This window comes from Plectrocnemia conspersa, unplaced genomic scaffold (genome assembly GCF_051122295.1).
Source record: "Plectrocnemia conspersa isolate PC_06_02 unplaced genomic scaffold, ASM5112229v1 ptg000009l, whole genome shotgun sequence".
NCBI classification, from domain to species: domain Eukaryota; kingdom Metazoa; phylum Arthropoda; class Insecta; order Trichoptera; family Polycentropodidae; genus Plectrocnemia; species Plectrocnemia conspersa.
Genome location: NW_028277173.1, coordinates 18,350,326 through 18,374,025, shown reverse-complemented (window position 1 = coordinate 18,374,025; position 23,700 = coordinate 18,350,326). Strand labels below are relative to the sequence as shown.

Genomic DNA, 23,700 nt, shown 5'->3' with positions numbered 1-23,700 from the left:
AGTGCTCGCAAATAGTGCTATATCATAGAGCGAGCAGCCAACGAAAACTGACGTTTTGGGGGGCGATCACCATTCGGTCACCACAGATTAATGAACCGGTTGGCGCGCTGAACCAAATCCAATAAAGTTTAAAGTCAAATCTGAGTTTAATTTACCGGTTTACGCAATGCAATACTATTATGTAATAGAAAAGACGAAAAATGATTTAATGTCTCTCAATATATAATTTGATATTCATAAAAGAATAAGAAAATAATTTTAATAAAAATGTAAGTTTTCTGTTTTTTTTTTCTTTCTCAATTTAAATACTAATTATGTTTAAAATTTTAGGTGATGGTTTTATGTAGGGGGGGGGGGGGGGAGAAAGGGGGGGAGGGCATCTTAAGTTTTGCCTAAAGCAGATTTTTTAAATAATATTATTTAAATTTATTCGAAAAATAAATTGTTCCAAGCATATTATATTGTGATAATACATTTTAAAAATTTTCGCTGCACGGCGAAATGATTTGCTAAAAACATCAATTAAATTAATATATTTAAATTATTTATTTATAATATTTAAATCACATAAATTGCAATTATTAATTCAAAATTACCATTAACTTGAAATTCAAATACATGTACATATTAAATTTTTATAGTAAATGTACCTAATAATTTATGTAAAATTTGACATAGATTCTAATTTCACTTTAATATATTTTACAGTTTATAACCTTATATACATAGTTATAACTATTTTTTAAATTATTAAGAGAACGACGCAACGATTTATGTGTCCACTCGTAAACATCTACACCTATAGCACAGATATATTACCATGACATCCCAAATGAAAAGGGATTTTACCTCTTAAGCATATATTCTAGAGGACCACATACTTTGCAATTATAACAAAAACATTAGAGATTGAGGCACCAAGCCCGCGGTTGACTTGAAAGATCAACGCTATTTATAAGTCACTTTCATATAACATATTTCATAATCTATATTTCTATAGTTAAAACGTACCTTGTAAATTATATTTCGTCAGTTGTTGTTACAGTTTAAATTGTCTTTTATCAAGTTAACATATTTTTACCTCAATTATTGAACGGTAATTTTAAATTTTATTTCTTTCTGTATAATTATTGGTTCTTAAAATTTTTGTTATATGTTTATACATTATATTAAATGCATTATTTATAAAAATAAAATTTTACTTTGATAGAACATTTTCACTAGATTTTATTTTAAATTTCTTAGCTTCTTTTATTTGAAAATTTGGGAGTCATTAAGCTCGCTGTCGGCCATTTTTATTATGTTACAATATTTATCTATGTTAACATTTTACTATATATTATAATTAATAAATATATTATTTATGCTAACATAATTGTACTTACATCTGCCGATTTTTACCCCCAAAGAGGTTGGTTACCACAATCTCAGGTAATTACTATATGACATTACTATATTATGTAAAATATATTATGACTGTTTAAGGGGTAACAAATGTAATAAAAAGTAATTAAAAACATTTGAGGCAGATAGCATATGTTATGTCTAATGTATAAATGTACATATGTATAAATATAAGCTTAAAAATAATGCATAAGTAATAATTTAGTTGGTTTTTATTTTTATATTATATTTAACTTATTATTTGTGATCCATTTATTTTTCTTATTAATTATTATAAGTGATATATATTATCAGATAAAAATAAAAAAATAATTTTAATTTGATTGTAAAATTATAAGTCTTCTTTGTAGTATTGCAATAAATCATTCATATAAGAATAAAAACACATTCATAAATTATTAGACAGTATCGACATAGTATTTATATAATTTAGTATAAATAGTTTTCAACGTTCCATTTATTCTTACTGTGCGACTTCGTTGAAAAAATAACTAATATCAGCGTGTAATTCTACACATCAATCAAGTTATATTATCTTATCGTTAACTGTAATTTGTAATACTCTAGTTAATATGCGTTTCTCGTGGATTGACAATCCAATCCACTGTGCGACAGCCCTTATTGAAAATTGATGCAAGTTGTTTCACATAAAAAAATCACAAATAAATTTCAAACGTATTTTTCGAGCCATAAATTATAAAACATCTTCCCCTGTAATTTAATGCGTACCACGCTCGGCTTTGTAATAATGAAAAAATATACGCCGTACATTTGAGAGCTCATACATGAAATATTATGTACCGAATCTCGGGAGCCCGGCGATTCCGCGCCCCGAAAACAATTCAATCTCGCAAACCGGGTAATTAGAAAACGAAATGTTATGTCCACGATATTTTTCATTCATGCAATTCGAAAGCCTGAACTCCTGAATTAGAACAAGAAGAAGCGGCCGGAGATTGTCAATTTGCATAACAGAGCGCGCGACTGGAAAATTTAACAGGGTCGCAAAAAACATACAGTGTCCGGATAATTGTTTTAAGGTCCAAGGTGAAACGGGTGAATAATGCGGCTGGCCAAAATCTGCAATGACCCAAAAGTTTCCGCCATAACCAACCGCATCAGGGATAGTGCTCCTCAGTAAGCTGGCCCGGGGCAATTAATTTCATACGTGCGTAGTTTCGTCACTGTTCTGCAAGGGGTTGGATTTAATGAATTTCATTGCGAGATATAAGGGCGCAAATGCTGAAATATTGTATTAATCTGAGCCGAAAACGGGTGATTTACGACGGCCGTTAAGAATTTAGAGTCGTTAGCCAGAGCCATCTCCTGTGTGAAAACTTAAAACGGTAATTTGTGCCTTATAAATATATTTTATGATTTGTGATGACATCCCCTGCGTAAAGTATTTTAACTATGACATGATTATTTTATGATTAAGCACTAGAACAATTTCGAACTTTCTTTTTGGTACAAAGAAAAAAAATATAAATATATGTATAAATATATTCTTTTCCCTTTTAATATTCCTAAATAAAAAAGCACATAAAATTAATTTAGGTGTATATGTAAGTGAGCTTCATAGCTACTCAGAAAAAATGGATGCAGCGAGAACCAGTTTTAGAATATCTGAACTTGTTTATAATAATAATTTTCCTTCAATTCTTGAGCCTATGTATTTATAATGAAAACCTAAGAATTAACGTTGGTTGAATATAGATAAATATATTTTTGCTTTACTCTCTATGTCATATATAGAGTTCCATAGATTCTATGGAACTGGGCTGTAAATTTTAAATTTACATTTATTTTTCAAGCTCGTTTTAATGCATTTGTAAAGATTTTTTTGTTCAAAATCATAGTTTTGATATTATTCATTTTTTTTTCAAAAACTCGTTGATTACTTCCCTTGCTTACTTTTCTATGTTTATTTTGTTAAAGGGTTGTGCGTGGTTGTGAAAGTTGTACGTGACTTGGGCAGCGTATTTTGTTGTATTGCGGAACGGTATACCCCAACGTTTAAGTCCCTAGTGTATTTGCTGAAAAGCATTAAGGTATAAGAAAAAGAGACGGGTGTCATTTTCTACAACTTTTATTGACGTGAAATTGGGGAATGGTTCAAATCGTGAAAGTTTCTTATAGCTTTGTGACGAATTAGATGCTGGATGAGGAAACGCTAGAGTTGAGCCATTCAATTTTGTGGCAGTCATAAACGGGCGTCGTTTATAATTAAAAATAATTGAAGAGATACATAAACATAATATTTAAAAAGTAAAAGAATTTAACTAATACATACATATATATATATATATATATATATATATATATATATATATATATATATATATATATATATATATATATATATATATATATATATATATATATATATATATATATATATATATATATATATATATATATATATAATATTACTAATATAAAATAATGTTTACAATAGCTGCAATAATGATATTGTTTAATATGTTTTTAAATAACAAGCGCCCGACTTTTTATTAAATTTTAATTGTTTTAATTATGAAATATATATTAATTAATATACACATAAAATGTAAATAATATTAGCGTTAGCAAAGGGTACATTTAAATTCATTAGAACGTTAATCATAAGCAAAATATTTTAATACTGAATAATTATCATCATATTTCAAATGCTTATTCCTCAGACACACTAATGATATAGAAACATTAAAGCATTTAAATTAAAATTAAAGCTTTATGATCATGGTCATAAGAGCACTATAATGCGCTCGACAGATATTTATGGAAAAATTAAGCTTGTAAGATAACTCCTAAAGCATTATTGATGCAAAAATAATACAAAAACAATGTTTTAAAACTACTTTAAAATATATATTTTGACATAAAAATTCGCAAAATAGTGTTTTGTAAATAATTTATATCGCAAAAGTGCTTAATTTACGTGATTTTGTGATGAGATAAGACTAATATGTCGATGTTTAATATTTTGAGATATATAGTCTTTTGTAATTGATTAAAAAAAATATTATCTATATTGCATTGCTCTAATAATACATCATATTGTACTTAAACTACCGCAGATTTTATTGTTTATTTGTGAGGTTTGAGATTTATATGATAATCATAGGTAGTGAGATTCGTGAGATAAAATGTTTCTATATAAAAAATTTTATTTAAAAAATAATAGTTTGCTTTAATATTTTTTAAATATAAATTTCTACAAAATGGGAATTACTTAAAAATATTTTTATTATACACTGTTTATTACTAACTACCATATATATTATTTTTTTTAATATCAAATGTTATGTTAGATATTCTACAACTATTTTTAAATTGATTCATACAAACAGCACGATATGTATTTTTAGTCTTTATTGAATCGAAGTCGATAATGATTTCTTTAAACTGGAAATCACACGTAATTTCAGCTTTGTAAAATACTTTTTATTGTTTATAATTGCGATACATCTATTCCAATCTTAAATATAAATTATTTTCTATGTATTTTAAGGCAAAGATTTACATTTAAGTCATAGTTTTTACTAGTAAGCATTTTTTTCAAATACTAATACTTACTAGTCGTAATTATTTTTATGATATTTAATACGAAACATTTATTATTAAAATATACAATAATGCTTCCGATTTTTGCCGAAATTTTTAACAGTTATATGGCTTTCTTATTGATATTTTCTTGTCATACTTATTTATCGAATTGTAATTCAGAGAAATGTTCTTTAAGATATTTTTGGGTTTTTTTAATATGAGACGCATTTTGTATGTGTAAGTCTAAATCATATATTTATATTCCGCTAGAAATACCACCCCTAAGCACCAAATTACTTGCTTGAGCCCACGGGACGTCCCTGATCTAAAACGATCGATAGGAATGACGAGGGATAATCGAAAAGTAAAGATAAAAAGCCTCTAATATTTTACTATAACAATTTATTTTAAAATTTACTATTTATTTATCAACATTATTGATAGCATAATGTGATACTTTATATATCTTTATTCATAAAGTTCGTCGATCGTAAACGTCTATCAAGATTTTTAGTCATTATTTATATCACTTTTTTATTTTAAATGAAACGTAACTGGCCACAATATAAAGCGTAGAAAGCACATGGTTCCCAAAATTAATAAAAATATGTTAAGAAATGAATTTTTTTCTGGCAACAAATCTCTGGAGCAAAATTTATTAAAATTGAGTACAGGTATATAACGTTAAATTTTCATTTATTATAACTATTCTGCTTACTTTGGAGAGGCAGTGGAAAAGCTTGTCTACCTTTTTATAAGTCTAATTGATCATTTTTTATTTCTGTTAATTTTAATTTTCCACCTCTCGAAATATTTATTTTTTGTAATTTACATACATGCTATTGTTTTAAGATCGTAAGCACTCATAAAAGTTAATGCATCGTCAGTGTACTTACATACTTGAGTGCGTATTTCTGAATTTTTGATTATCGATCGTATACAAGAAACAAACTGCGCTAAATAAGTCCAATTGGAATACTACGCAGTATCAGGTGCCAACATAGCTTCTACCTCTTAGGCATGCCATACACTGTAGTAAGCTTTTTATGTATGTAATATTAAAAATTTCATATTAAAATTAACGCATTTGTGCTCTATCAAATTATTATAGAGTGATTTTAGTAAAAGCCTGTTCATTATTAATCATAATAAAAATCTGTTCATAATATTTTTATTTTATAGAGAAAATTTTAAACGCGAAATGTTTTAATATTTTAAAACAATGCTCTAGTTTAATAAACATCATTGCAGCTGGATTACTTCTTAAAAATATCTTTTAATAAATACCTAAAGAAAGTGTATATGATTTATAGGCTGTTCATCATAGTGAAAATGACATCAGTAAATCTATATCATTAGAATCAAACAATTATACACTTTTTTAGGTTAATTGAAATATCAATCATACATGATTCTGTGTTGATTATATTATATATTCAAATCATGCGTTAATTTTGAGACATCTTTTACAATTTATATTTTATATATTATTTAATTCTGATTATTATAAATTATTTGGGTTTCGCGTATTTTGAACCTCAGAGTTTCCAGTTAATAAGCAGTAATTTGATCGATCGAAGCGAAGTTTAATTAGTGTCTTGATTTGAATCAGCGTCGGTTTGTAGGCACTGCATTCGATTGAGTGTGGCGTAGGCCCATCGTAGTCGGCCGTAGAGGGAATGCGGAGGCTACGTTCTTGGCGCGCAAGCGCACTGCCACTCTCCTCTACAGCTACGGATCTACTACGGGTAGTTGGCCAGTGGCAGTCAAGCTATCGTCGCGTTGCCACCGTTACAAACGTTCCTACCACTCGTGTGTCGATATCACGAAAACTGGTCACGTGACCGACAGTTTACCATTCCCGTTGTGTACGGGTAAAAGGTTGAATACTTCTGTTAGAAAGTGTAGCGGAAAGTTTCGCAAAGTTAGCATAAATTATTCACGTGGTTGTGCATTTTCTACGTGCTATAGAGTCAACTTTACGCGGTAAGGGTAGTAAGAGTTAGTTTTAAGCGGTGCACTATATGTTGTTATTAGAAGATAATGCCTTATTATTTAGGTATTTAAAAAATAATGTAACAACTTTTTTAATTTTGTAATACTAAATTATATAAAAGTAAAAGTAAAATATACTAATCTAATCGCGATAATTAAATTCTAAAATAATCTTGAAAATAATATTGTTGCTTTTTTAAAAAACATGTGTAATTTTATTGATTTTGGTTAGTGTTGTCTGGTGTTATATAAAATAAGAACATTGCATTTTTTCGATTATTTAATTTTCTCAAACAATTTTAAATGTTATATTTGAGAACATAAAAAATGAATTTAATATTCTAAAACAGATTAAAAAAAAATATATCTACTATAATGATTTTTATATCTAAAACGTTTATCACTATGCTTAAAATACTTAATTATTTATTGTCTCAACTGTCTGAAGATCGTAGAAAATATTTTTTCTACATTAGTATTTTGATCAAAAATTCCAAAAAAAAATTATCTTATCCATCAGTGAAAGGAAATCAAAATTTTAAGATTTTATATATTGATATTGAAGACACTCTGACTCTTCATCATACAATTCCAATGATGCATCAGTACATCGACGATATGAAGGCTATATGGAACCGGTTGGGCTTACCTCTGAAAGCTTCAGAGAAGCAGCATTAATTAATATTAAAAATATTAGCAATAATGTCATATTTAAATTATATATCACCAAAATATCTATCATGTTGTAAAAAAGTGTTCATCCAAGTTTTTACTATCTATCAAAATTAAACAGTTGGTCCATATCTGTACGATTTTAATTATATTTGTAAATAAATATATTGTAACTATGACTTTTAACACATAATTGCATAGAAATTAATGGCTACTAAAAAAATATACATAAATCTATAAATTCGACATCATATGTTTTACTATAAAATTATTTCCAGAATAATACTACAAATTTAGAGGAGAGTTTGATAGAGATGATTAAAGCAAGATATACTTTTAATATTCTTTACAGCAGAATAAAGTATTTTTTTATTGTTTTTTTATCTTTTACAAATAAGCGCAATTTTTATTGTTTTAATAACTTTATGATTCAGCGATAACCTAAAATAAATAAATTTAACAAAGAGCAAAATAAAAATATCCTAGTTAATGGTAAGAAATATATTTTTTATTTAATTTACTTCTTGGAACGTTGCGATTTTTATATTGCCGTTGATTGTTTTACTATTTAAAGCTTTTTTCCTTATTATAAAAGTTATATTTAAGAGTCGACTTTTAAAATATGTTTTTATTGTTAATGTGTTAATTAATCACTTTTTATTAATTGCCTTAATAGAAATTTTTTTTTCCTCATCTTAAAGTTGATGAAAATAAATTAATTTAAAAATAAAATTACAGCTAAATGAACTTATAATGTTTTTCACATTTTAAATTTAAAAAATATATATTATGAAGCTAGATTTACTTTTTTTTCGCAACAGGATAAACAAAATTTGGTTTGCATAAGAACATGTTTTAATATTCAAAGATTCTGTCCCAATAATTAATAAATTATTAGTTGACAAAATTAAAAATTATTGTATTTTCTAAAATCCTAAAAAAATTATGGTTAGTTTTATATTTTATACTTAATACATATTTTTATCCTTAGTATGCCAGCTGCATTTAATAGTCGACTTTAAACATATTTTTTTATTGTAAAAGTAATATTTTTAATATTTTTATTGGTAATTGTTATTTTACTGTTATATTGTGTTAATCTATTATATTTTATCAATTCCTCAAATCGTAAAATCAATATTTTTCTAGCCCATGAAGTATAAGATAATAATCTAATTCTAAAAATAATAAGCCGCTTGAAAATCACATTGTTAGATTTTATTAAATTTATAAATCGTGTAAGTGGTGTATATTTGCTAAATATTTTTATAGTGGAATTTTACAGTTGGTTCAAGTTTACGGTTAGTTATATATTCGTTTCGATTTTATTTCATTTTCAATGGTAGTTTTAACATTAACACATTTCTTCAGTTTTCTTCCAGCTGCGTTGAATAGTCAATAGTGGTTATTTAAAGGCGATTGCAATAAAATTAGATAGTAAAAAAATATTTTAAATAGTTTTAAAGTTGATTGAGTTTAATAAATTACATTTAAATAATTTCTCAAGATTATGGATTTTTAACGATAAGAATTCAGTAAAAAAATGGTTTTGAGTAATTTTATTAATATATTAATAGGAAGTGTCTGTAGAGCAAAACATATCTCATAAGCCTAATTTTGCGACAAATTTGTTGTAGGTCTCATTTTCTGAACTTATTTTATTACTTTATTAAATCGTTCTTAAAATTTAAAAGTAATAAATTAATAAAATTATCTTAATTTATTTATGTTGATTTTAAACAGCATAAAATTGTGTAAAAATATATATTTTAATTTTAACCACAGCAATTTAAATATACTATAGAACACTTTTTTTAATATTTATTTCTAATAGTAAATATCAACAAAATGTTGAAAACACTTAAATAATGCCGTTCATCACATTTTAAAAATACTATTATACATTATACACTGCACGTAAAAGCTCACTTTATTGAAAAAGGGACATTAATTGTTCTTTTAAAATCACAAAAATACTGTATATATATTATATATAAAAATAGAAACAAATTTACAATTATCAATAATGGCAGATTTTACGTCTGACATTTATTCTGTATGTCACATATGTTCAACTTAATATATTTATATCCAATTCAGTATATGACAGATTTTCATACCTCAATATGTATTATTATAATATATACTTTTATTTTCATACATCAATATGTATTATTGATATAAAATATTTTAAGTTCGCTCAATTCTTGGACAAAACAATGAATATTTTTTACGGTGTATAGATAGATCAACTCATTTTTATAAATTTGCCACGAATAATATTTTTTTATCACGTTTTCAATGTTGTGATATATAGTTATTATAAAATAGAGAAAAAAATACATTTTTTCTGTCCAATAAGGGCTTATCTATTTTAGATTTTTGTGATTAAAAATTTATTTGGTGAATACTAACATTTTTTGAAATTAATCTTAACAATGGTTGTTAATGCATTGATTGATTATTTTTTCATTGGTATAGATAGACTTTAATTTGCTTTCCAAATATATATAACAACCTTATTAAGAATACAATAAATACTAATAAATTATTAAGAATGCTATAAATATATTTTGTTAAAGATAACGTTATAAAATATGATATTTATGATTCTCAAAAAGGTAATAGAATTACATAGCTTTTTCACATTTGTTTGTAACGTATTATTAATATTATCAATTAATAAAAATATTTTTTAAGTGTAAGAAATTATAAAACAAAACCTTTGCATCTGTATAACGTCTAGAGTTTTTTTGTAATTTATATGCTTAGTAATCTTGAATTATTATAAATACTGTCACTGTCACATAGTATAAATAATTTAATCAAGAATAACAAAAATATAAATTATTTACTATATGAGACACAAATATTGGATTTAATTATAGTATTATTTTTTTTTATTTTTCAGATTTTTTTTCAAGATTTCAGCAAAAAATATATTTTTGAAGCAAACAATTTGCAATTATTTCGAAATAATGCAAAATAGTCTATTTAAATGAATATTATTTAAGTTTCGCTTAAATTAATTAATATAGTTATTTATATGTGTTTAATTTTTTTACCACTATTTAATGTTTCTTGGTTGTATGATGGTTAATATAGGCCTTGAAAATTGCTGTCTGAAGAATTATCGAATTACTTATATTATTGTTTGAGTAATATACGTATGTTAATTAAGAACCACTATTATGTTAGCATAACTGTTTGCTTTAGATAAATATCACATTTCAAATGATCAGAAATATTATAATAATATTATAGCATATCAATCACCTTCCAGTTATTCGTAATTACTGAATATATTGAAATCTTCTTGTTTTTGTAGCTGATAAAAATAATAATGAATCATAAATCAAATACGATGAATATCAAATGTATTAAAAATACTTTAATACATATATTATATATATCTTTAAACAACATTTTTAAATTAAATATACATAGATAATTCAATGTTCGTTTGTGTAATTTAATTTTATGAATAGCGCGATTGTTACATAATGGAACGTGGATTATCTATCTCTATTGCTTTAAATTTTCTTTTATGCCGGAGCTTTAGAAATGCCTTTGAGTGCTTTTCCTCTTATATATCACATTTACTATCTTGCGTTATCGGAAAATGTTACAAGCTGCAACAGAAGTACGGACGTTGCAGTTTATTAACATCGACTTTATTTTTTAATAAAGATTTACAATATATTCTTAATGAAAAATAAAAAAAATAATTTTACTGCGTTCATTAATCGGTCTGGTGTTAAAAATAATTTTTAATATCGTGTAGTATTCCTGCGTCATAAATTCTCGCAATCTTTCCTTTATAACGAACACCATTTTGCCAGCTTTGTTTTATGTTCGCCATTAGAGGCAGGTGTGAAAGTATTTTTCGCTCTCTTATCCACGTATTTTCACGCGAACGATTAAAAATTAAATCTTCACAAAGAGCGAGAGGGATTTGAAACGTTTGTTGCTCGTACGAAGTTGCTATAATGCGGTAAAATATAAAAAGAAGCACATATTTGCTATAATTGCTATAAACTCATACAATAAATGTATATATGTACATAATAAAAAAATATATAACGGAAAATCAAATAATACGCCTGTTCAATTGCTTTTAATAAATTAGTTTTTATTAGTATTTTGAATAAACAGTAAAATAAATTAAAGTTTTTAAAATACAATTTTAGCTAACTGTTTTTTAGTGTATTTATTAAAGTATGTGTATTTTTAGGAAAGTTATATTTTCACAAGTAAAAACATTTTCACCAGTAAATGTATACTATATTTTTACTAGCGGGAATATTTGTTTATTTTATTTGCTGTTAAAAGAGAGGAGGCCAATACTTTTCTTATGTCTTGCTCATACCTTTTACTTAATAAAGTACATTAACACATTTTCATCAATATGAAAAAAAAACTGCTACTAAATTTAATATTTTTTACGAGTAAATTTATGTAATAAACACATTAATTTAATTGTTGTATATTATGTTAATTGTATATTAAAGAGCTACTGCCAAATATTTTCACATTAGCTGTCCGATCGGATAAAGAAAATTAATATCAGTCTCAAATGAGTATTTAATGCGTTCCACGCATATATTATTGTTTTGTAGATTGTTGACATACTAATCAATGAAATATTATAGCCATTATATATAATTAAAGTCAATGATATTTTTTATCAAATTTATATACATTGAATGCTAAATATATAATATAAAGTTTATATAACGTTACGTTTACATTAAACAATTATACGATTTTTTAACTTAATTTTATAAAATTATTAATTAAACTATTGCTAGCTTTTTCCTTTAACTAAATGCCAATTTGCTTAAATTTTAATTATGTCAAATTATAACAATCAGTTATTTATGTATTAAACTTTTTGTGAAAGTTCCAAATTATGTTTTTCGTAGGATCTACGAAGGCTGTTCTTCTGGTGAAAAAATATTTGAAGCTGTTTAAGAACAGGTTACAATTATAAAGTTGTAATTCAAATGCTTGTATTATTACATATTTTTTACTACATATAAGATGTTTTAATTGATGTAGCTCATTATTAAACAATTTTCAATTTCTAATATTAAGACCTAGTTCGATTTTAATTATAATCTGTAATAATTGGTCGGAATTATTTTTATATTATAATTACGAATTTCAATCTCGATACTATAGAATTAAACAAGCTAAGGTCTGTATTGGATTCAAACCCAGGTCTGTAAGGTCGATAGTCAGCGACTATAGTCTATCGTAATGGTTGGCAGTAATGGGATTGTAAGCAGTAATATTAATTTTTATTGAACACATGCTTTATTCGGTAAAGATCAATAATTAAAAAATCTATTTTATGTCTCTTAATTTACTATATTTCTGAATATTTAATAAATACACACCCAACAAATCATAAAAGATGTTCTACCATAGCTTAACCATATGTCATTTTTGACTATTTTTATTATAACGATTTTGACAATATACGGATATTTACGCATAAATCTAGAAATAATAAATGCATTGACAACTTGAAATTGAATGTCAAATATGTAAAAATATGTCAAAAAAATACGAGCAAATTAATTTTTGGACAGGTCTATTATATTTTTCTTTTTTAAAATTTATTTACAACTGCGTTGTAATATATTGATTTTTTTTCTGTGGTTAATGTTGTTAAACGGATTAAATCTAATCGGATATCTTTTTCATTTTTAGTATATCTATACATTAATCAAGACAATGATTAATTGACCCAGAAGACTTTTTTGGCGGTGAGTTATATTTTTTGTCATTTATTCAAGTTGGAGAAATATAATGTTACGTGTCAGCGAAAATAAATTAGGTTTGCAATTATTGATCAATCGTGCTGTTACTGCTCAATGCTCATATTTTATCTAATACTTAATACTCTTATGTCATACCATAAAAAATATTGCTTGAAACTTTCTGAAAAATTAAATGATGCGATAAAATAATCCACAAATAATTTATCACGATTCTTCAAAATTTAAATGCTTCACGCAGAAAAAAATCATTACTTCCTCCGGTGTACGTGTAATGAAATGGCGAAACAAAAATGTACCATCGATTTACGTTTTAAATTAGATATTATTTTCCTGAAAATTTGTTGATAAGAACATCCCATCTTGCTTCGCTTTCCCCTTGTGTATACAGTAATAAAATGTATTAATACTGTAGAGGGTAAGCACACCAAAATCTCAATTTGATGTGTACGTATAAAATGTAATATACAAATACATATGCAAAACACACCAAGAGGCTCAAGTTTTAATAATATATCTAAAAATATACATCGTGTTTTTGGGTAGCGCACTTGGCTTGAATTAACTCTGTTTAAATTAAAGTTCTTTATTATGCTACAGTAGCAAAATGTATTATAAACAAGTGTTTATAGTTTTATTGATTACAAAAATATAGAATTATATTATATTAATAAAAGCACGATGATGATATTTATAAAAATAAATTATTTTTGGCTGCATCAATTAAAACAAGAAATCCAAGAATTTGATATAATTATATGTTCTGAAACTTACCTTCAAAAGCAATTCGATATTATTTTAACGTTTCAATCAATTGAGTCATTATTAATTGAAGCCTTTATCTAACGAGATATTGGCGGTAATTAAGCAAAGGGAAACGATTATTCAATTACGGACATCAAAGAAACCGGTCACGTAAGAAAATTTCAATTCAGAAAAACATTATCCTAAGGACTTTAGTGTCCAAGTGTATAAAAATGGTAATTGGTGGAAAATTGTGTTGTCAGATGTCAAACTCAACCAAGCGAATTCTTCTGTGCCAGAGAGATGTTTATCAAGTCTTTTATAATTAAATTTTATTATTATAATACAAATGCCTTTGCAGTTATTTATAATCTTATCACACTATACAATAACTTTAAAAAAATGTATAAGGTATTCCCTAAATAAACATCGTTGTTTTATTGCAACAAAAAATACTTGCTTATTTTTATTATAATGATTTAATTTTTTTGTAATAGAATCTTGCCCTATCTAACATTTTTAATTCATCATCATTAAATACTAAAGGCATATAATCAAAATATTTTAAAAAAGCCCTCTATTTACATCATCTGCATTTTGATTTATTTTTATCTAGGAAGTGTTGAATTGATCGAAAGAAGTAAGGTCTGGAGAATATGGTAGATGAGATAGAACCTTCCAGCCAAGCTCCTTTGTTTTTTTCGAGAGTCAATTTGCCACATTGCGACGCGCATTGTCATGTTGTAGGACTATTAAACTTCTGTTGAAAACGATCTTGCTGCTATTGTTTGATCAGGTTTAAAATTTTGTAATGCACAATTCCTTTGCAATCCAACCATATATAGAAAATATTTTTTTAAACATTGCACTTGAGCTTCAAGGTAGGATAACAACTGTCTTCTACGACAGTTATTGTCGTACAACATTTATATTTCTTCTCTGGTTAACAAATGATTTAGAAAAGATAATTCAGCTTCAAGATCCAGAAGCAAAAAATCAATTCGCAAATTTGTCCAATCACGCGCAGGTTCAAGGGCTAATGGACGAATGTTAAATTTACGAGCATTTAGCATGAGATTATGAGTGCCTTTTGTCAGTGAAACGTGAATGTCTATTAGATACTGACAGGCAAAGCTCCGTGACACAGCTATCTATAAAATATGTATTTTTAAATGCAGCTTATACAAAAGTATGTGCCTAGAAGCACGGACTGGTATTTTTTAATAATAGCGGGATTATGGATTACACTCTGCTGACTTTTTTTTATTGAAATTAATAAAATTCATTCCACGATTCAGTTACATATTTTTAAATACATTGCAGCTTATTAAAAATTCATTTCAACTAATATTATGCTAATTATTTATGTAATCGGTAATAATTGACCTAGTTGAATAGCAGCGAATCTGACATTTAACGACGAATTTGTAAAACCATGATGTAATAACACGTTTTTGTGTTAAATTAATTTTAATCAAATATATAATTACAACTTAAAAAAATTAAAAGCAATTTTTATTGTATGTTAAATAAATTCATTTATAACGTAATAATTTTGCACATATAACTAAACTTACATTTAAATAGCTTGCCACCATTGTGGCCGTAAGATCGATATTTAACGAAAAAATCATATTAGTAAATCAAAATATAATACCACACATAGCATATTTATGAACAAATAACTAAATATATTATTAACCAATTATAGTATTTAATTCTACTAACTCCAAAATAATTCAAAATGAAGCAATAAAATAATTTATATATTGAACTTAATATATAAAATATAATCGCCATAACTAATTACTGCTTATAATAAGCAAAAAACACTTTAAATACAAATATTAAATATTTTATAAAAGTAAATTACAATTGTAATTTAAAAATTTAATCGTATTTAATAAAACGATAAATTATATAAAAAAATAATATAATTTAAATCATAGAGTTATTCCATATATAATATAATAGAGTTATTTATTTTTATGGAAAAAAGTGAAAGCTTGGTAAATAGTTTTAGTATAGCACTAGATTATTTATTTTATTTTTTTATTCAGAGAATTGCAATAGCCAATGTTGTGCTATCATAAAATGTTATTAATATTCTAGTTGTTTTAAGAATATATCACTAGGCGTAATTATTAAGTATTTTATTAGCTATTAATTAGAACGGTGTATAGAAACACCAATAATACGTTATATGGCACAAAACAATGAAAAAATTAAAATACGACATTTAAAACAAACTTCGTAACAATACTGTCAATTTAACACTGATAAATATTTTGAGATGACAAACAAACCCTTTTAATCTCAAGACTATGACAAAAGCAAGCTTTAATTTTGATATAAACATAAAACTCTAAAGCTCATTATGCTTTAAGTGCTTAAACTTTAAGTATAATATAAGTCAATTTAAGCTTCAAACTTCGAACATTAAACTATTGATTATTGCGTGCTTTTTTCCTTTTCTATATATTTTTATTGTGTAGAATGATTTTTATATTCTTACTTATAGCAATTTATTAGTGAATTTTTAAGAGTTTTGTTCGATTTAGTCATTTAAAACTTAAATTTTTATAATAAAATCTTGCTGCCACTGAAATAAAATAGTAATAAATATATAAAATCATCACTGCGCTACTTAAGCAAATTAAACATTCATGAGAATTATTAAATTAAATAATGTTTGTATAGATTATATTTTTTTGATTTATTTAATTTCATAATAATATTTGTGGGAATATAATGTGTAACTATAAGGTTTAAAATAACTTAAAATAATCACCAGAAAGCTTCATTAAGTAATGGGAATTAAGTCCATACATCGAATACCGTATCGAATTATTTATTAACAATGAGACCTGAAGGAAATAAATATTATAACTTCCACAGAATATCAAGCACATAAATCAAGTCCAAATTAGTTAACACTAATTGCTCTGAAAACATGAAGGTTACGCAGAGATATCGATTTAAACACATTCAACAATAAAACCAACTAAGAAAATCTAGATTGAGTCAATGGATACGTATAACATATGCCTTTATACACCGGTTACATTGTTCTAGGAAATAACAAAGAATTTTGTCCATCTGTCAGAAAGAATGTATCATTATGAAAACGTATCAACACTGGAACAATACTATTGTGTATTACATACCTAAAGACACAATCGTCACGAAGGACCGTAAAACAAAGGTCTTTGTTTGACCATTAACAAACAAGTACACACATCTAATAAATGCATTTTTTATTTTAGAGGCGATGGTCAAATGTAAAAGGGTGTTGTGTCGAGTCCTCTGATTTTTAGTCATTGAATTAGTTGATAATTATCAATTTATGTGGACCACTAATACGTAAAACTCGCTTTGGAGATTTAGAAGTCGACGTATTATTCACATTTTAACTCCAGCGCCTGGAGCATAATTAAAAGGAACAACAACACAGTAGAGCTAGTTACTTCCTGTTAGACGTCTATTCTGACTTACAAGAGTCCTTTTTAAAACGCTTAGCTACTCTGTAAAATATAAACATATTAATAATTTAATTTAAAGGGTTTTATTTGGCTGACTAACTCTAAAAATAACAAAGTAAAAATATCAATCCAAATTTCCAAAATATGAGAAAATCTTCCATTGCCGTTTTATTATTTTGGATTGAGATTAAAATATAAAAGTCAAACTTAACATTTGAATTTATTCGGCTTTAAATATCACCAAATATATAGATAATAAATTTTCAATTTTCACGGCCCTGACGTATTTTCCAAAGATTACCAAGAATATTAAAAAGAGTTTCGACCGAGAAAGTCGGTGTGTAAACTTTGTGTAATGCTCAAGAACGGAGCTACATTTAATAACTCGCTTCAGAAGTGGATTGTCCTTTTCTGAGCGAGAAACGTTTCGTTGTGGCAAATCCACGAGCGTCTGTCTGTCTAAGAGAGTGGAAAGCCACTTTGTGTCGAAACGGAGGAGAAAGTAATCAATTGTGTTTGAATTATACGATCAAGAAATGGTGGACGAGCGGTCGATAAAAATTGGGATTAGGGACCGGGATAAGGGTCGAGTGGAATATCCAAAGACAATACTTGTTAAGTGCATCGTCGCCTCTGGGAAATCTGAAAAGTGAGGAGTTTATTAACAGACAGGTAACGACCCTACTAAACCCTTATCAGCACTTGATTTGTTACCGGATGCTTGTGTATATTAGAAATATTATTAACACATAAAAATGTGTATTTTTTATTTATAAATATTATCTTAATTTACCGTTGTAATATGACGATGCAACGAGATAACAATTAACATATACAACTAGGTATTGTAATAACACCATAATAAAGCTAGAGTGCACTATATTTAAAAACAAAAAGCAAAGGTAGTATCGGTATATAAATAATTATGCAGTATATTTCATCTGGTAACCGAAGACCCTAATTATTGCTATACTATATTCAGAAATCATAGTCAGTAGATAGTATGCAATTAAACATTTTTTAAATGGCTCAAATAATACAATGTCTTATTCACAATGATAATAATGTTTTATTCAAAAAATATTTTCAATATAGGTATACGAATAATTTTACCTGAAAGGTTTTTTTTATAAATAAAGATTAACAGTTGAATAGCCATAAAATATATATTTTTGAATGCTTAGAATATAAAAAAAGTAATATAAAAGGTCTAGATTGTATGTATGTATATATGCACATGTCTTGTGAAGCTAGTAAGTATTAGTGGTGTTAAATAAATATTTAAATTGCTGAAAGTGTCTTCAGAAAAAACGATTCGAATTAAAAACGAGTTAAAGTTAACATATATGTATTTATACTAGGCATATACGCATCTAAAAAATAATAAATAAATAAAAAATTTAACCTGCATTTCCAAAAATTTCGGAATTTGTGTGTAAGCTTTAACCGCTCAAGTTATAGTTATGACGTTTTAATTCATAAAAAATAAATAGTAAGTCTTTAAATAATAAAAATGTATTTATTGTATTTTTTTGTATTATGTATGTACATTTTTTCATGATGATGAACTTTGTTTTAACCACTGCTTTATTTTTCTGTCAGTCTTCGTTCTAACTTGACTTGCGTTTTAGACAACTTTAATTCAATTCCTGAATACAAACTTTGCAATTTATTTTTCTCCGCTTTTCTTTGATCAAACAACAAGTATAGTTAACATTTATTTTATATAAATCCATGAAATAAAAACGAACCAAATATACACAAAGAGGTAACCCGAATTTTCTCACACGTAAGATGCAAGATAAGCAAAAGATTAAATTTTGAAAATGTCGAGGGTCGCCGAATCGATCAAAGCCACATAAAATATTCCATATACATATAAAGGCAGTCAATGAAAATTGACACGCGTCTAAAACGTTACACAGGAGCCCTTTTTTACCTTGTCGAGAGACTCATTCAAAATTCGTGGGAGTAACACGATTTAGCCATTAATTATTAACCGCCGAATCGCATTTGTTAACCCCTGTGTCAAAATCGTAATTTATAGCACCCTAGATGATAACCCTGAAATACAAATGTTAACTTTGGTTAACCGATGATGTAACCCAACACACGCCGTATGGGAAAATATTACAATTTACATGAACATATTTTATATATTATATGTAGATACATATTTATATTTTTTGATAACAACACATTTGTATGAATGATATTTAAAAAGTAAAAGTGTAACTTTAGTTTAAATGAAACATATTTTTTGACCGTTGACGGTACTGATAGTTTCCGTTAGGATCTGAGTGACGCTATGGCGTTTATGTTTTCAGTCGCGATTACGTTGCGAATTTTCTTAACTTTTGCTAACTTGATTTCGTTAATGACAATGAAAACATATAAAATAAGTGACTATCATGATCAATAAACAACTAAGATAAGCAATAAATTAATTTCAATAGGCGCTTAACGATCGATAGCATTAATAAACAATATAATTCTTTATAAACAAAAAATATAATAATGCAATTAAAAGCTGCACGCGTTGGGTGTCGTGAAATGGAGCAGGAACAATTAAGAAACTCATACGCAGGTTGAAAAGTAAATTAAGGGGTGCTTAAAGGTTTCGCAAGTTAAAATAAAATTCTTTATAAATTCTTGTTGGACTTTGAATCTATACTTTGCGATATTCTTGTATATAAAATATATTTTTAGATTTTAATATTTCGTAGTACGCTATCGAAATACTGGTGTATGAAATTCAAATGTTCATTTCGAACGTGATTTTTTTATCCGAGATTGCAATTTCCCGGCTGAGGCGAAGATGAGAGTTATCACTTTCGCTCCACCCTTTTGTTATACAAAATCATAAATCATCAAAATATAGCCGAGGGCTTAGAATCGAATCCCATTATCTCTCAACGCCACATTGTAATAAATCCACCTCAAAGAAAAAAAATAAAATGAAAATTATATCACTTTTTGAACAAGGAGTGTATCAATTTACTGCTGAGATAGTAGAATTATTTATTATAGACAAACAAGTTTTATACCCAACGACAAAATGTATTATTTATGGATATAATTAATTATCATATCATATATTATTAATCTCTATAATGTTATTTATATTATTTATATATAATGACTTTTATTTAATTAGAACTTTCATATGGAAAATATTTTTTAATAAGGCATCGAAAATGCTTAGGATTGTGATATAAAATGCGGAACACTTTGATAATCTAGAGTCACATCGTATATGTTTTACAATATAAGAACGGTTCTTAGAATATTATAATATGGATCGATTGGATAGAATCTCAATACAGTGAAATATTCCTTATTATTAAAAAGGATACAAATTTCTAAGATATTTGTATGTGAAAGAATGTGAATGTTTGTCGTAGCAATATACAAGTGTGTTTATATGGAGAACACATGTATGTATTATATATAACACATAAATATCACGCAATTACTTTTATAATTATTTTAATTCAACAGACAATAAAAAATATTAGATGATTACTTAACTAAGTGTATTTTTCATTTTAGTGTAGATCTTAGTATAATTTTAACATTAAACGAGTAGCAGGAACAAACTTGTTTTGAATAAAGCATATGAGATACCAATTTCTTCAGAAATATTTCTAATGTTACTAAGCATGATATCTATCATCTTCAATGTACCCTCTTAGAAAGTTCGTACTATTAATCAACCCTTTACTTTGACACAGCATATTTGCTAAAAGCATTCTAATACATTTGCATAACTTTATTGATTTTTATTCTACTGTTAACACAAACTTTAATTGAATTTTACAAATAAAGAAATTAACAAGCGTGATAAAATATGTACAAAATACTCAACTGTCAAACACAAATTAAGCTTCAAACATATCTGATAAATCACATTTATGTGGATAAAATTTTAATCTACTAGTTTTAATAAAATAAGTTTATGGTAAATCAAAACAACTTTAAAACATTTATTGAAATATATTTTATTTCGCTCATGACTAACTTGATAGTAAACTACGCAGATTTATTTTTATTTGTGAGTAAATATTTTTGTATGACATAATACAGATGTTTGATAAACAATTGTAATTAAACATAATTGAACGATTAATTGTTATTTATATATTATTCATCAATTAAGTGAGCTTGGTTTCTCAAACAGTCTGATTAACTTTTATATCAAGTTACATAAATATCCATCGTCAGTAATGAAGTGAAGTACTCGTTGTCTCAACAAGTATTTTTTTAATTGTGAAGTATTGGAAGCATCATATTTATTAATAATATATTTAACTGACAATCAACTAGATTTTAGCATAAAAAAATAGATTAAAAATAATAATGTATCAGTATTGCTTTTTAAAACTATTATAAAATAGTATTTCATCTCGAAAATTTATCGACAAAAATACCAAATCAAGAATTCGCATTTCTCGGAAAATTTGCCGATTTCTCAAAATTTTTTCGTTAAAAATATTTTTTTTATAAATGTTTTTAAATGTTTTACAACCGCTGAATTTATTTACACCGAAGCATAATAAAAGATGGGTCCGTGCGAGATGATAAAAATAAATGCATGCTTTCTTGAAAGCTTTTAATAAAGGTCGTCTAAAAACTACATTATTAATCTGATTGGAATTAACCACTTTACGTGGAAATCGGCAGATTTCAAAAATGTATGCAGGCTTTTCACAAAAATATTCTTTCACTGAAAATTTTGTTACAAAATTTCACTTTAAATGGTGCGTGTTTTTAAAAAGTAAATTTGATATTAAGATGTGACAGTGTACCTGCTAATATGTTTTAATAAATTTCTTTTATATTTTAATTACTATGAATTACATAATTTAAATGCTTAAATATTGTTAAAAAAATATGGCGAAAATAAAAAAAATAAAGATATTTTACAAATTTAAATATATCTACAATAATTTAATGTAATAATAAAATCAAATATATTATTTTATTTATTCTAAGTTCCTTGAGAATTTTAGAGAAAATTTTAGAGTGAAAATGAAAATTCCTATTTTCAAGAAATGAAAGACATTGAGAAATCAGAATTGTTTGACATATTTATTAAGGTATTTCAGAATAAAATTGACGTATTTATAAAAATAATAAGTATAAAAAATATTTGAACAGAGTGTATAAAAACAGAAAATATAAAGATAAAATTTACTGTATTGTAATATAATAAAAAAAGATAAATATTATTAAGTGGCGTCTGAACAATTTGTGCATATTTAAATTAAAATATATTATTCTTGTAGATGTCATTTAAACCATTAGCTTTTTATCCATTAAAATTATTTTTATTTTATGTCATTAATTTCTACATTTAGAGATAATAGTAGTATTTTCAAAATCATAGTCTTAAAGCCAATGAGTTGTACAAATAATCTTAATATACTGATTATTAAAACATACACTGATTGCCATACAGGAAAAATAAAAAATATGTTTATTACTAGCACGACAGATTAACGGCGAAATATTTAAATGACCTAGATTCGAATCTTACATGAACCCAACGATTTTAAGTTTCTAATGTGTTTAAAAGATCTAATTGATTGTTTTTTATTATTATAATTTAGATCAATTATCACAAATAAGTGTGATAGCTTTTCTTATTCCCATAGACAAATATATGCTATAAAAATCTCTAATAAAGAGGTAAATTCAGAAAAACATTTATATTTTAGTAAAATATATTTATAATGAAATATAATTTTAAGTTAGTACTCAAGCGTTGCCAAAGATCTTATGATTTAACATTTTAAAAATAATACTATATGAAAATCCATGGTTTTGTATGAAAGTCTAAAATAAATAAATATTACCAGTTTTTTTGGGATCTTGATGAATACTCAATTGAAACTATTTTAAACTTTATTATTTGCAGAAAAATATACTTATGTAAAAAAAAACAGTAATAATATATGCTACTGAGGTCATAGTTTACGGATCACATTATCCAGGGTGCATACTTTCGGCGACGCACCATCTAAGGTGTTCTTGTGCTATCGTCTTCAGAAAGACGTAGTGACGTA

The 23,700-nt window shown here is 26.0% G+C and overlaps 1 protein-coding gene across 1 annotated transcript in view; it reads left to right on the top strand.

The window, feature by feature from the left end:
* The first annotated feature begins 6,704 nt into the window (after positions 1-6,704).
* Positions 6,705-23,700, top strand: part of LOC148232127 (octopamine receptor beta-2R-like) — a 140,148-nt gene continuing 123,152 nt past the window's right edge. Inside the window, exon 1 of the mRNA XM_088193776.1 lies at positions 6,705-6,939. The gene's annotated coding sequence lies outside the window, so the exon portion shown is untranslated. The remainder of the gene's footprint in view (positions 6,940-23,700) is intronic.